General features: G+C 49.2%; 1 long non-coding RNA gene across 1 annotated transcript in view; it reads left to right on the plus strand.

Annotated features, from left to right (window-relative positions):
• Positions 1–16,189, plus strand: part of LOC144825170 (uncharacterized) — a 309,868-nt gene that overhangs the window by 218,546 nt on the left and 75,133 nt on the right. The window lies entirely within an intron of this gene.

Genomic DNA, 16,189 nt, shown 5'->3' on the forward strand with positions numbered 1-16,189 from the left:
GGATATGTTGTTTATTAGGTGGGCCTGATGTGGGTAATATATGCCTACTGTCATGTACACTATCGGGACAATAGGGGGGCTCTTCTGGGGATCAACTGAGTCCCGGTTATGCGGGGCAGATGGCATAGAAGTGGGAACTACATTCTTTTGCATGATTGGATTGGACCCTGCAGTGGGAGGTGATTCATTAGAGGTGGTTGGAGTTACCTGATTTTGGCACAGAGCCAACTTTGAGATGGAAGATTTCATAGACTCAGTTGTGTTAAGATATGCTTCAACTTTGCTCACCCAATGGTCCATCAATAATGTAAGATTATCTATGCATGTCATTACAGCATCAAGTTTGATTTTAATGGTCAAGGCAAAATATGCTTTAAGTTCCATTAGCAGGTTAGATGCCCACAACGGGTGCTCTGGGGTTTTCTGCACACTCATCAGTTCCTTGTCCCCCTGGAGGCTGATTTGGTAGGATAGCAGGAGTTTGTTTTTCCTGCCTTCCTCCCTTATGTGTGGCTTGTTTCTGTTTCCCACGTTTCTTTTTTGCACCACCTCCCAGAGAGATCTTGGTAGTACAACCAAGGGCTGACTTTTCTTGTACACAAGAAGACTCCAGGTTTAAGATCACATTTGGTGTTGGGGTAGAGACGAAATCTCTGGCTCCGTAGATATTGAACTGTGGACGAGATTAGGGGTAGAGAGAGACGTCTCTCAGTACACTGAATTTCCCTGGACACTGCTCCGATAACCTGCTGGAGCATTTTATATATTGTAGTTGGTTGGGCAGTAGGAATTGCCAGTGGAACTGTGTGCCTAGCAGTGGTCCTTTTCGCTAAGGTAGAGCGTTTGCAGATGGCTTCTTAAAAACCAAACCTCGCCGTACCTCGCCAAAGATTTAAAATGAGCACTTAGAACTTCACCAGCCTTGGAATTAACTACTAGGGTCTCACCTTCTCACTTTCCCGTGGACAGTCATCCAGGTATTGAATAATAAAAACCAAGGGGGGTGCCCCAGCCTCGATCGGTCTCGGACAGGCACAGACGGGCCCGGGCTTCGCCCGGCCCGCGTCCCGCGCAGGGGGAAGCCAAGCAGCGCTTTGTAGGGCGATGGGAACGCCTCTGCCCTCAGCAGCTGCGGGTAATTACCGGCGTTGCACTCTGGGACACCGAGTCCCAACAGAGTGTAGATGTACTCAAAACCAGCACAAACAGCGGGAGACCCGGTAAAACTCCAGGGCACCACAGATGGGATTAAGGAGTTCAAAGCTCCCCGGTTGTCCTGCAGACAACGGACCAACAAACCAGCATGGATAGGTAAACCCTGCATTGCAGGGCGAGTGGCAGTGCTTTGTAGCACAATGGGAATGCCTCCGCCCTCAGCAGCTGCGGGCAATTACCGGCATTGCACTCTGGGACACTGAGTCCCACCAGGGCACCTCAGATGGGATTAAGAAGTTCTAAACTCCCCGGTGGTCCTGCAGACAACGGACCAGCAAACCAGCACGGACAGGCAAACCCCTTTACAATAACATTCACAATAGATTTCTTAGGCACAACACCATCACCAGACAAGGTTTGGCCTAGGTACTCCTCAGAATTCCTGACAAATTTACATTTCGATCCTTTTAGTGTCAAGCCATGTTTTTCTAACCGGCAGCATACTTCATTAGTATATGTAAGATGTTCTTGTTCATTCCTTGAGAACAAAAGAATATCGTCTTGAAAACATTTGACCAAAATTAATATCTTTGAAAATGTAAACCATTGCCGTTTGGAATACAGAAACCTCCAAGGCCAATCTTAAGGACATTCTGTTGAACTGGTATAAACCTTGTGGTGAAATGAATGCCATCAATTGTTTAATCATCTATAAGCTCAATCTAATGGTACTCTGAACTTATATCTAATGTTGAAAAATATTAGCACCTTCCAGCGTGCACACTACTTCGTTGATATTGGGCAATGGATGATAATCAGATATAACATTTGAATTTAGAGCCCTCAAATGAACACATAGGGGCCTATTACGATGTCATTAGGAAGGACTCCGGATGGGATTCTGTATTGTTGAATCAGATTCAGAACCCTTGTTTCCTACCAAATCGTACAGTTTTTCCAACAACCTATTACAATGCCCGGAAACCGTTCCAGCAGACCGAATCGGTTCCGAAAGGCATCAGGACCCTTCTCCTCTGATTTGCAAGCCAAAAATATAGGAGATACCCACTCAGATAACTCGACTTCTTCAATTATTTCATCCTTTACCATCTCACTCAATATTTCCTTTAACTCTTGCCTGACATTTAGCGGTACTTCGCTTAGTTTATGTTTTGTTGGCACAGCATTGCTCTTTATTTCGACTTTGTTAGCAAAATCTCAACTTGTCCAATTTTTCATTAAATACATTAGGATATTGCACTATCACCATCTTTTTCTTACTTCCTTCATCAAGAAAAAACATTTGGTCATTACTTTCTCCACTTTCCTCTGGAAGTAGTAGCACTGGCTCACTACGTCTGGGATTTGTTATTATCCTCACCTTCTAGCACGTTCATACCTCTCACTGCAGCATAAAACTGTGGGGCATATTCACAAGAACTTGTGATAACCATCGCAAAAGTTACTTAACGCAACTTCCAACACTGCAGTCTATCTCGGGAAAATTACGTTGTGTTAACCAAGCATTCTCAACACGGCGGTACCATGCAATAGCCTCCAGATAACGCGTCAAATGTCTGCGTAAATATCAACGCCATGCTGCAAAAATGCGAAATGCGAACGCAAAAAATCCTGTGATGCGGCCAATTGCAGTACAAAAAGCAGCAAAAACCAGCGACAGGCCTACAAATCCCAAGCATCTGGCGGGGAAATGCACTATAAAAGCTACAAATACATCACACCAAAACCAATCTGAAGTGTTTAGCAACATGGATGCACCCTGACCTAGTGCAGAGGCCGCCGCAAACCCCACAACTCCCACAGACCACCAGCAAGGAACAACGGGGTCAGGGAAGGCCAGGGAGAAGGGGGAGAGGAAGACAGGGTGCAGTCTGCAGGAAAACCGGATCAGCGTCACGGAGGTGACGGAACGCTACCATCAACTGACCCACAATTAGACTACCGTGAATGCAGTCGAATGTCGAGGAGGCCATAGAGGAGGCCAAGAGGCGCTGGCATGATGTGACAACCCGATACAAAAGGGGATGATGGACGGAGCGCTTGAGCAAATCAAACACTCACCCCCAGTCAACTGATCTGGGTTTAATCCATCACCATTCTTGAGCTCACTCAGCCACCCCAGTTCAGACATGGCCATATGCAAATCAGTCTGTCCCTGTGCCTCATGGGAACAGTCCAGCCCGAACTGCCAAGCCATGTCTTCCCTGGACCGGAAACAAGCACCCTGGGACCGGTTTCGGATTTATAATCCTCATCAGCCAGGCTATCTTGAATCCAGTGGCCAAGTGAGCAAGGGACTCACGTCTGAGCATACCCTGCCACACTAAGGGCGAACGAAGCGATACAAAAGGGGATGATGGACGGAGCGCTTGAGCAAATCAAACACTCACCCCCAGTCAACTGATCTGGGTTTAATCCATCACCATTCTTGAGCTCACTCAGCCACCCCAGTTCAGACATGGCCATATGCAAATCAGTCTGACCCTGTGCCTCATGGGAACAGTCCAGCCCGAACTGCCAAGCCATGTCTTCCCTGGACCGGAAACAAGCACCCTGGGACCGGTTTCGGATTTATAATCCTCATCAGCCAGGCTATCTTGAATCCAGTGGCCAAGTGAGCAAGGGACTCACGTCTGAGCATACCCTGCCACACTAAGGGCGAACGAAGCGATACAAAAGGGGATGATGGACGGAGCGCTTGAGCAAATCAAACACTCACCCCCAGTCAACTGATCTGGGTTTAATCCATCACCATTCTTTAGTTCACTCAGCCACCCCAGTTCAGACATGGCCATATGCAAATCAGTCTGACCCTGTGCCTCATGGGAACAGTCCAGCCCGAACTGCCAAGCCATGTCTTCCCTGGACCGGAAACAAGCATCCTGGGACCGGTTTCGGATTCATAATCCTCATCAGCCAGGCTATCTTGAATCCAGTGGCCAAGTGAGCAAGGGACTCACGTCTGAGCATACCCTGCCACACTAAGGGCGAACAAAGCGATACCAAAGGGGATGATGGACGGAGCGCTTGAGCAAATCAAACACTCACCCCCAGTAAACTGATCTGGGTTTAATCCATCACCATTCTTTAGCTCACTCAGCCACCCCAGTTCAGACATGGCCATATGAAAATCAGTCTGACCCTGTGCCTCATGGGAACAGTCCAGCCCGAACTGCCAAGCCATGTCTTCCCTGGACCGAAAACAAGCATCCTGGGACCGGTTTGGGATTCATAATCCTCATCAGCCAGGCTATCTTGAATCCAGTGGCCAAGTGAGCAAGGGACTCACGTCTGAGCATACCCTGCCACACTAAGGGCGAACAAAGCGATACAAAAGGGGATGATGGACGGAGCGCTTGAGGAAATCAAACACTCACCCCCAGTCAACTGATCTGGGTTTAATCCATCACCATTCTTTAGCTCACTCAGCCACCCCAGTTCAGACATGGCCATATGCAAATCAGTCTGACCCTGTGCCTCATGGGAACAGTCCAGCCCGAACTGCCAAGCCATGTCTTCCCTGGACCGGAAACAAGCATCCTGGGACGGGTTTCAGATTCATAATCCTCATCAGCCAGGCTATCTTGAATCCAGTGGCCAAGTGAGCAAGGGACTCACGTCTGAGCATACCCTGCCACACTTAGGGCGAACAAAGCGATACAAAAGGGGATGATGGACGGAGCGCTTGAGCAAATCAAACACTCACCCCCAGTCAACTGATCTGGGTTTAATCCATCATCATTCTTTAGCTCACTCAGCCACCCCAGTTCAGAGATGGCCATATGCAAATCAGTCTGACCCTGTGCCTCATGGGAACAGTCCAGCCCGAACTGCCAAGCCATGTCTTCCCTGGACCAGAAACAAGCACCCTGGGACCGGTTTCGGATTTATAACCCTCATCAGCCAGGCTATCTTGAATCCAGTGGCCAAGTGAGCAAGGGACTCACGTCTGAGCATACCCTGCCACACTAAGGGCGAACAAAGCGATACAAAAGGGGATGATGGATGGAGCGCTTGAGCAAATCAAACACTCACCCCCAGTCAACCGATCTGGGTTTAATCCATCACCATTCTTTAGCTCACTCAGCCACCCCAGTTCAGACATGGCCATATGCAAATCAGTCTGACCCTGTGCCTCATGGGAACAGTCCAGCCCGAACTGCCAAGCCATGTCTTCCCTGGACCGGAAACAAGCATCCTGGGACGGGTTTCAGATTCATAATCCTCATCAGCCAGGCTATCTTGAATCCAGTGGCCAAGTGAGCAAGGGACTCACGTCTGAGCATACCCTGCCACACTTAGGGCGAACAAAGCGATACAAAAGGGGATGATGGACGGAGCGCTTGAGCAAATCAAACACTCACCCCCAGTCAACTGATCTGGGTTTAATCCATCATCATTCTTTAGCTCACTCAGCCACCCCAGTTCAGAGATGGCCATATGCAAATCAGTCTGACCCTGTGCCTCATGGGAACAGTCCAGCCCGAACTCGCAAGCCATGTCTTCCCTGGACCGGAAACAAGCACCCTGGGACCGGTTTCGGATTTATAATCCTCATCAGCCAGGCTATCTTGAATCCAGTGGCCAAGTGAGCAAGGGACTCACGTCTGAGCATACCCTGCCACACTAAGGGCGAACGAAGCGATACAAAAGGGGATGATGGACGGAGCGCTTGAGCAAATCAAACACTCACCCCCAGTCAACTGATCTGGGTTTAATCCATCACCATTCTTTAGCTCACTCAGCCACCCCAGTTCAGACATGGCCATATGCAAATCAGTCTGACCCTGTGCCTCATGGGAACAGTCCAGCCCGAACTGCCAAGCCATGTCTTCCCTGGACCGGAAACAAGCATCCTGGGACCGGTTTCGGATTCATAATCCTCATCAGCCAGGCTATCTTGAATCCTGTGGCCAAGTGAGCAAGGGACTCACGTCTGAGCATACCCTGCCACACTAAGGGCGAACAAAGCGATACCAAAGGGGATGATGGACGGAGCGCTTGAGCAAATCAAACACTCACCCCCAGTAAACTGATCTGGGTTTAATCCATCACCATTCTTTAGCTCACTCAGCCACCCCAGTTCAGACATTGCCATATGAAAATCAGTCTGACCCTGTGCCTCATGGGAACAGTCCAGCCCGAACTGCCAAGCCATGTCTTCCCTGGACCGGAAACAAGCATCCTGGGACCGGTTTCGGATTCATAATCCTCATCAGCCAGGCTATCTTGAATCCAGTGGCCAAGTGAGCAAGGGACTCACGTCTGAGCATACCCTGCCACATTAAGGGCGAACAAAGCGATACAAAAGGGGATGATGGACGGAGCGCTTGAGGAAATCAAACACTCACCCCCAGTCAACTGATCTGGGTTTAATCCATCACCATTCTTTAGCTCACTCAGCCACCCCAGTTCAGACATGGCCATATGCAAATCAGTCTGACCCTGTGCCTCATGGGAACAGTCCAGCCCGAACTGCCAAGCCATGTCTTCCCTGGACCGGAAACAAGCCTCCTGGGACCAGTTTCGGATTCATAATCCTCATCAGCCAGGCTATCTTGAATCCAGTGGCCAAGTGAGCAAGGGTCTCACGTCTGAGCATACCCTGCCACACTAAGGGCGAACAAAGCGATACAAAAGGGGATGATGGATGGAGCGCTTGAGCAAATCAAACACTCACCCCCAGTCAACTGATCTGGGTTTAATCTATCACCATTCTTTAGCTCACTCAGCCACCCCAGTTCAGACATGGCCATATGAAAATCAGTCTGACCCTGTGCCTCATGGGAACAGTCCAGCCCGAACTGCCAAGCCATGTCTTCCCTGGACCGGAAACAAGCATCCTGGGACGGGTTTCAGATTCATAATCCTCATCAGCCAGGCTATCTTGAATCCAGTGGCCAAGTGAGCAAGGGACTCACGTCTGAGCATACCCTGCCACACTAAGGGCGAACAAAGTGATACAAAAGGGGATGATGGACGGAGCGCTTGAGCAAATCAAACACTCACCCCCAGTCAACTGATCTGGGTTTAATCCATCACCATTCTTTAGCTCACTCAGCCACCCCAGTTCAGACATGGCCATGTGCAAATCAGTCTGACCCTGTGCCTCATGGGAACAGTCCAGCCCGAACTGCCAAGCCATGTCTTCCCTGGACCGGAAACAAGCATCCTGGGACCGGTTTTGGATTCATAATCCTTATCAGCCAGGCTATCTTGAATCCAGTGGCCAAGTGAGCAAGGCACTCACGTCTGAGCATACCCTGCCACACTAAGGGCGAACAAAGCGATACAAAAGGGGATGATGGACGGAGCGCTTGAGCAAATCAAACACTCACCCCCAGTCAACTGATCTGGGTTTAATCCATCACCATTCTTTAGCTCACTCAGCCACCTCAGTTCAGACATGGCCATATGCAAATCAGACTGACCCTGTGCCTCATGGGAACAGTCCAGCCCGAACTGCCAAGCCATGTCTTCCCTGGACCGGAAACAAGCATCCTGGGACCGGTTTCGGATTCATAATCCTCATCAGCAAGGTTATCTTGAATCCAGTGGCCAAGTGAGCAAGGGACTAACGTCTGAGCATACCCTGCCACACTAAGGGCGAACGAAGCGATACAAAAGGGGATGATGGACGGAGCGCTTGAGCAAATCAAACACTCACCCCCAGTCAACTGATCTGGGTTTCATGCATCACCATTCTTTAGCTCACTCAGCCACCCCAGTTCAGACATGGCCATATGCAAATCAGTCTGACCCTGTGCCTCATGGGAACAGTCCAGCCCGAACTGCCAAGCCATGTCTTCCCTGGACCGGAAACAAGCATCCTGGGACCGTTTTCGGATTCATAATCCTCATCAGCCAGGCTATCTTGAATCCAGTGGCCAAGTGAGCAAAGGACTCACGTCTGAGCATACCCTGCCACACTAAGGGCCAACAAAGCGATACAAAAGGGGATGATGGACGGAGCGCTTGAGCAAATTAACACTCACCCCCAGTCAACTGATGTGGGTTTAATCCATCACCATTCTTTAGCTCACTCAGCCACCCTAGTTCAGACATGGCCATATGCAAATCAGTCTGACCCTGTGCCTCATGGGAACAGTCCAGCCCGAACTGCCAAGCCATGTCTTCCCTGGACCGGAAACAAGCATCCTGGGACCGGTTTCGGCTTCATAATCCTCATCAGCCAGGCTATCTTGAATCCAGTGGCCAAGTGAGCAAGGGACTCACGTCTGAGCATACCCTGCCACACTAAGGGCGAACAAAGCTATACAAAAGGGGATGATGGACGGAGCGCTTGAGCAAATCAAACACTCACCCCCAGTCAACTGATCTGGGTTTAATCCATCACCATTCTTTCGCTCACTCAGCCACCCCTGTTCAGACATGGCCATATGCAAATCAGTCTGACCCTGTGCCTCATGGGAACAGTCCAGCCCGAACTGCCAAGCCATGTCTTCCCTGGACCGGAAACAAGCATCCTGGGACCGGTTTCGGATTCATAATCCTCATCAGCCAGGCTATCTTGAATCCAGTGGCCAAGTGAGCAAGGGACTCACGTCTGAGCATACCCTGCCACACTAAGGGCGAACAAGGCGATACAAAAGGGGATGATGGACGGAGCGCTTGAGCAAATCAAACACTCACCCCCAGTCAACTGATCTGGGTTTAATCCATCACCATTCTTTCGCTCACTCAGCCACACCAGTTCAGACATGGCCATATGCAAATCAGTCTGACCCTGTGCCTCATGGGAACAGTCCAGCCCGAACTGCCAAGCCATGTCTTCCCTGGACCGGAAACAAGCATCCTGGGACCGGTTTCGGATTCATAATCCTCATCAGCCAGGCTATCTTGAATACGGTAGCCAAGTGAGCAAGGGACTCACGTCTGAGCATACCCTGCCACACTAAGGGCGAACAAGGCGATACAAAAGGGGATGATGGACGGAGCGCTTGAGCAAATCAAACACTCACCCCCAGTCAACTGATCTGGGTTTAATCCATCACCATTCTTTAGCTCATTCAGCCACCCCAGTTCAGACATGGCCATATGCAAATCAGTCTGACCCTGTGCCTCATGGGAACAGTCCAGCCCGAACTGCCAAGCCATGTCTTCCCTGGACCGGAAACAAGCATCCTGGGACCGGTTTCGGATTCATAATCCTCATCAGCCAGGCTATCTTGAATCCAGTGGCCAAGTGAGCAAGGGACTCACGTCTGAGCCTACCCTGCCACACTAAGGGCAAACAAAGCGATACAAAAGGGGATGATGGACGGAGCGCTTGAGCAAATCAAACACTCACCCCCAGTCAACTGATCTGGGTTTAATCCATCACCATTCTTTAGCTCACTCAGCCACCCCAGTTCAGACATGGCCATATGCAAATCAGTCTGACCCTGTGCCTCATGGGAACAGTCCAGCCCGAACTGCCAAGCCATGTCTTCCCTGGACCGGAAACAAGCATCCTGGGACCGGTTTCGGATTCATAATCCTCATCAGCCAGGCTATCTTGAATCCAGTGGCCAAGTGAGCAAGGAACTCACGTCTGAGCATACCCTGCCACACTAAGGGCGAACAAAGCGATACAAAAGGGGATGATGGACGGAGCGCTTTAGCAAATCAAACACTCACCCCCAGTCAACTGATCTGGGTTTAATCCATCACCATTCTTTAGCTCACTCAGCCACCCCAGTTCAGACATGGCCATATGCAAATCAGTCTGACCCTGTGCCTCATGGGAACAGTCCAGCCCGAACTGCCAAGCCATGTCTTCCCTGGACCGGAAACAAGCATCCTGGGACCGGTTTCGGATTCATAATCCTCATCAGCCAGGCTATCTTGAATCCAGTGGCCAAGTGAGCAAGGAACTCACGTCTGAGCATACCCTGCCACACTAAGGGCGAACAAAGCGATACAAAAGGGGATGATGGACGGAGCGCTTTAGCAAATCAAACACTCACCCCCAGTCAACTGATCTGGGTTTAATCCATCACCATTCTTTAGCTCACTCAGCCACCCCAGTTCAGACATGGCCATATGCAAATCAGTCTGACCCTGTGCCTCATGGGAACAGTCCAGCCCGAACTGCCAAGCCATGTCTGAACAGGGGTGGCTGAGAGAGCGAAAGAATGGTGATGGATTAAACCCAGATCAGTTGACTGGGGGTGAGTGTTTGATTTGCTCAAGCGCTCCGTCCATCATCCCCTTTTGTATCGCTTCGTTCGCCCTTAGTGTGGCAGGGTATGCTCAGACGTGAGTCCCTTGCTCACTTGGCCACTGGATTCAAGATAGCCTGGCTGATGAGGATTATAAATCCGAAACCGGTCCCAGGGTGCTTGTTTCCGGTCCAGGGAAGACATGGCTTGGCAGTTCGGGCTGGACTGTTCCCATGAGGCACAGGGTCAGACTGATTTGCATATGGCCATGTCTGAACTGGGGTGGCTGAGTGAGCTCAAGAATGGTGATGGATTAAACCCATATCAGTTGACTGGGGGAGTGTTTGATTTGCTCAAACGCTCCGTCCATCATCCCCAAGAAGTTACGCTGTACCAGCTGACCATACCGAACTCACTGAGAGTCTATACGCCGCCTGTCAGAAAAGAGATGTCATGTATAGTTATCAGAGACACACACCACCAAGCAGCAGAATATGATGCATATAAAAATCACACTCAATACTAATTATTAAAACTATGTCTGACCATCACAGAGACCTCCCCTGACTTAATGAGTTTACTCCCTAGTGGTGCCTACCACACTGAGAGATTCAAACACCAGAAACATTGTATCCATTTAAATATGCCCGCATTAAGCTCCACACAGCAGCCACATCAGCTGCACATATTAATTCAGCCACATTGAAAGGGAACCCCATCCCTTTAATTATCCTCTAATTTTCCATTTTTAGTTACTAGTTTCACACTAGTTGACATCATTGTGGCCATTTTAAAATGCGTGCTCACTTAAAAACATTCCTGCGTTTAACAAAAAATGTCATGCTCACTAAACGTGTTGCTTACACACCACGTTAAGGAGCCTGACATTCTAGTCTTTTTTCACGCCGCACGCTCAGTGAGATGTCCTGACATGTCACGTCGACACTAGGACACAGCCGAAATACACCATAAATACCTCCTCTGGTCACAGCTACGGGAAACATCCTGATCCTGAGGAGACCGGAGTAGGTAGCAATGCAGGCGAGCACCTTGACAAAGTAAGACCTTACCATTTAATATAACCGAAATTTATGTGTTGACCCTTTGGCATCAAAACCCACATTTCCCATTCATTCTACCATAAAACTATGGGACTAACAATATTTTCTTTATTCCTCCGTAGAGTTTGACTATAGAGGGCCCCCCCTCCAAGGACCAGATTTAAAGTGTATTTTCGTAAATAACATAAATATCATTACCAGTGTCCTTAATAAGGGCAACTTACGCTTTACATATCACATGGATCTGATATATCACCCACAGTAACAATAAAGATAAACTCACACAGCGCGTTCAAACCGGCCACATGCGTTTTTTGTAACGACCGCCGTCTAAGGCTAGCAACACGCAGCCTACTAGGAATTCACGTGCTTGTCTGCGCATCACAACAACAAGAAAGCCGCTTGGTTCACCGAAGACCTCCAAGCGCACCTTGGAAGCTGGAGAAGAAATGGCTCCGCGACCGCAGACACCACCAACTCATCAGGACCACCAAGAGGACCGCCTTCAAGGACCGCCTAGACAACAAAGCACACAACACCAAAGAGCTCTTCAACATCGTGAAAGAACTCTCCATCCCTAGCTCCAACACCAATGACATTCCACCATCACAAGACCAGTGCGACTCGCTGGCCACCTTGTTTCACCGCAAGATCACCGACATCCACAACAGCTTCAACACCGACACCCCCACATCCACTGCCGAGACCACCACCACCCCTGCGACCTCCACCCGCACCAGTCGCCTGACGGCCTGGTCCAACGTCAGCGACGAAGACACCATCAAGACCATGAACTCCATCCACTCCGGATCCCCATCTGACCCACGCCCTCACCACATTTTCCACAAAGCCAGCACAGCCATCGCACCCCATCTCCGGAACACAATCAGCATCTCCTTCGAGACAGCACCCTTTCCGGAGAGCTGGAAGCATGCCGAGATCAAAGCCCTACTGAAGAAACCCAAGGCGGACTCCAAGGACCACAAGAACTTCCAGCCCATCTCCTTGCTCCCTTTCCCGGCAAGAGTCACGGAGAAGATTGTCAACAGACAGCTGACCCGCTACCTCGAAGACAACAACATCCTGAACCCATCCCAGTCCGGCTTCCGCAGCAACCACAGCACCGAGACCGCCCTCATCGCCACCACCGACGACATCAGGATCCTGATGGACAAAGGAGAAACAGCCGCCCTCATCCTTCTGGACCTATCAGCAGCCTTCGACACGGTCTGCCAAGGCACCCTAACAGCACGACTCCATGACGCCGGAATCCTAGAGAAGGCCCTGGCCTGGACCACATCCTTCCTCTCCAGCAGAACCCAGAGCGTCCACCTCCAACCCTTCCGCTCCAAGACCACCGAGATCATCTGCGGCGTCCCACAGGGATCTTCCTTCAGCCCGACTCTGTTCAATATCTACATGGCACCACTCGCCTCATCACACGACAGCATAGCCTCAACATCATCTCCTACACCGACAACACCCAGCTGATCATATCCCTCACCAAAGACCCCCACACCGCCAAAGCCAACCTCCACAGAGGAATGAAGGCCGTCGCCGAATGGATGAGGGACAGCAGGCTGAAGCTGAACTCAGACAAGACGGAGGTCCTCATCCTCGGCCCCACCCCATCAGCCTGGGACGACTCCTGGTGGTCAACATCGCTAGGAACAGCCCCAGAACCCACCGACCATGCACGCAACCTGGGGGTCATCCTCAACTCCGCCCTCTCCATGACCAAGCAGGTCAACGCTGTCTCTGCATCCTGCTTCAACACCCTCCCAATGCTCCTCAGGATCTTCAAATGGATCCCCCCCGACATGAGAAAGACTGTCACCCAGGCCCTTGTCACCAGCAGACTGGACTACGGGAACGCCATCTACACAGGAACAACAACCAAGCTCCTGAGACGGCCGCAACGCATCCAGACGCCTCGGCATGACTGATCCTCGACATCCCCAACGCAGCCACATCACACTCCACCTGAGAGGCCTGCATTGGCTCCCCCTCAACAAGGGGATCACCTTCAAACTCCTCAACCATGCACACAAAGCCCTACACAACGCTGGACCAGCATACCTCAACGACCGACTCAGCTTCTACACCCCCGCCCGCAGCCTCTGCTCTGCCAACCTCGCCCTCGTCACAGTTCCCCGCATCCGGAAAACCGCCGCCGGCGGCAGATCATTCTCCTACCTCGCTGCCAAGACCTGGAACACTCTCCCTACCGACCTACGATAGACCCAGGACCTGCTGGCCTTCAGAAGATTTCTCAAGACCTGGCTCTTCGATCAGTAGCAGCCCCTCCCCTCCTCCACCCAGCGCCTTGAGACCCTCACAGGTATGTAGCGCACTTTACAAATGTTTTGATTGATTGATTGATTGATTGACACATGCACAATGATGTGTAGCACACTGCACACCCACAACAACCCTGGATCATGTCCCTGATCCCCATGGCACACTGCAGCACACACATGTAATTGGAGAGACGGAATTGGCCTTGATAGCTAGTGAAACTTCGACATTTTGCATTGTACACAGAAGTTCTTTAAATTTGAGAGGATATCATTTGGAAAAATAATCTTCAATTGTTTACAAACACTTGCCCATTTCATGCAGACTTTTAACTCTGATTGTGCTGGAAGTTTTGCTACTTTTACAAACACTACGGAAATGCGCCAATACCCTGCATTTAACACAATGTTTATCCAATGCTGGGCAGGTGGGTGAATTGCCATAGTGATTCTCAGATCCACATTAATAATAAATTACATAATTTTTTTACAAATCTGTTGCTTAGCCTTCTCTGGTCGCCAACCACACAAACACTACCTGAAACATCAGAGTCATCAGTTGCTAATGCTTTAGCAGTACAAGTAGAATGCTCAATGCTTTCGGTTATATACACACAACTTCCTCTAGAGATGGGTTTCTGCATGCTAGTAGTCTTTCTTGAATTCTGTTTGAAGGACACCAAAAGAAAAATGTATCTTTGAGATAAATGCTAATTTTGGCTCCACAGTGGCATTTAGCTACTAGAATTCTCAGAGAAGATATGTATTCTTTAACAGAGTCTTGAACAAATTGTTTTCTTTTTAGAAAACTGCTCCTTTCAAGCATGAAGCTTGGTTGGCCAGTAAAACTCTTCTCTAAACTAATTGCCCATGTGAGGTATGATTTTATGTGAATTGTCAAAGAACTCCCGCCCTGTGCTCCTGTAAGAAACTGGATTGTTATTAGGGGTAGGTAACTACCCACCTCAGTAATACTCACAACCCTTTTTAGGGTGAACCCTCAAAGTCTCTAAATTAACCTCAGCTCAATCCTCTAGTAGCTAGGGCACAAAACAGATATGCTTAACATAGGGCAATGTGTAAAGCATTTATTCAGTAACAAAACAGTAATAAAGTCAACAATAAAAATCCCAAACCGAATTAGAAAACTAGAGTAAAATGTAATAAATAAAATATAACCAAATGCCAAAAATCCAATAAGGGGAATAAGAGATATGAACTTTAAAAATGTTAAGTAGAAATAATAGTAAAAAGCATATAGTGCCAAAGATTGTCAATGGTCGCAGAAGACAGAGACCTAGGTGCAACTTGCGGCAGAAAGCGATAGAACATGGGTTGGATACACAGACCAGGTTTGTCGTGGTGAAAGATTTAAACTTCTTAATTAGTCTTTTTAGTCCCAATCCACCACAGAATATGCATCTATAGACCCCATGGACCTCAGGAGGGGCATTTAGAGACTTCCAGTGGGTCAGACAGGATTAGTTGCCACTAGTGAGATGGGTGTTTCCAAGAAAGGCATTTTGCATCATGCTGTCACCCTGTAGCCACACAAGAGGTCAGCCAATTAACCCTTGGAGTCTACCTCTTTGTCCTGGGCATAAGAGGGAGTAGTGCCAGTGTTTCAAAGAACCTGTCAGGTCACAGACAGTAGTCCACTTCTGATTTTCCACAGGTCCAGAAAGTGTTTTACAGTGGTTGCATTGAAGTACCACAGCTATGCCTGAACCCAGTGAGGGGGTGAAAGACTCCTGGGCACACCCTAACCAATGGGATAAATGTTCGCAGAGTCAACCCTACCTACTTTTTCAGTAGTTCCTGTTTGCCTTACTAGAAAGTAGCCTAAACTACCATGTGTCAGGGCAGGTTCAAGATGGGGAAAGCCTTTGACCACACTAAGCCTGGAGTCTGATGACTGGGGAAATGTACTTTGGTAGTCCTAGTGTTCTCCCAATCTAACAGTAAAATCCAGTTTGAAGCAGATACTATACCCACAACAAACCTAGCGACCGAAGTCTGGAAGAACAAAAGCAGAGTTTTCCAGCAACCAGACATTAGATGCACAAAAAAAGTGCCTTGGTATCCTGTTCTATACCCTTTTAAGTGTGTCCCAAGTTACATGTGGCTAAACAGATCTGCCAAGCAAGATTTGACACTGTAATTCCAAAAAGGATGCCCACCCTGGAATTTCTGTGTAGTTCCGAGGAGTCCTTTCAGCCCATAACGTTACGAACATTTCTGCACAATAATGATAACACTGCACTTAACAGAACTATATTTTCCTGAGCTTGACTCTACTAGGCCTGAAAGGCTTAACGTTCGTATTGGGCTTCATGCAGCCATGATGTGTGTTTTCATTTCTCTGTTCACCTCACATAACCAAAATGTTCAAAATGTGCACTAAGTAATGCTCTGAAGGGGGTGGAGCCTAGCCGAGCAGCAAGATTGCTGCTCTCAAGGGAGGCTCTGCTGGTCGCGGACATAATCCTTT

Source organism: Lissotriton helveticus, chromosome 3_1, assembly GCF_964261635.1.
Source record: "Lissotriton helveticus chromosome 3_1, aLisHel1.1, whole genome shotgun sequence".
Taxonomy (NCBI): domain Eukaryota; kingdom Metazoa; phylum Chordata; class Amphibia; order Caudata; family Salamandridae; genus Lissotriton; species Lissotriton helveticus.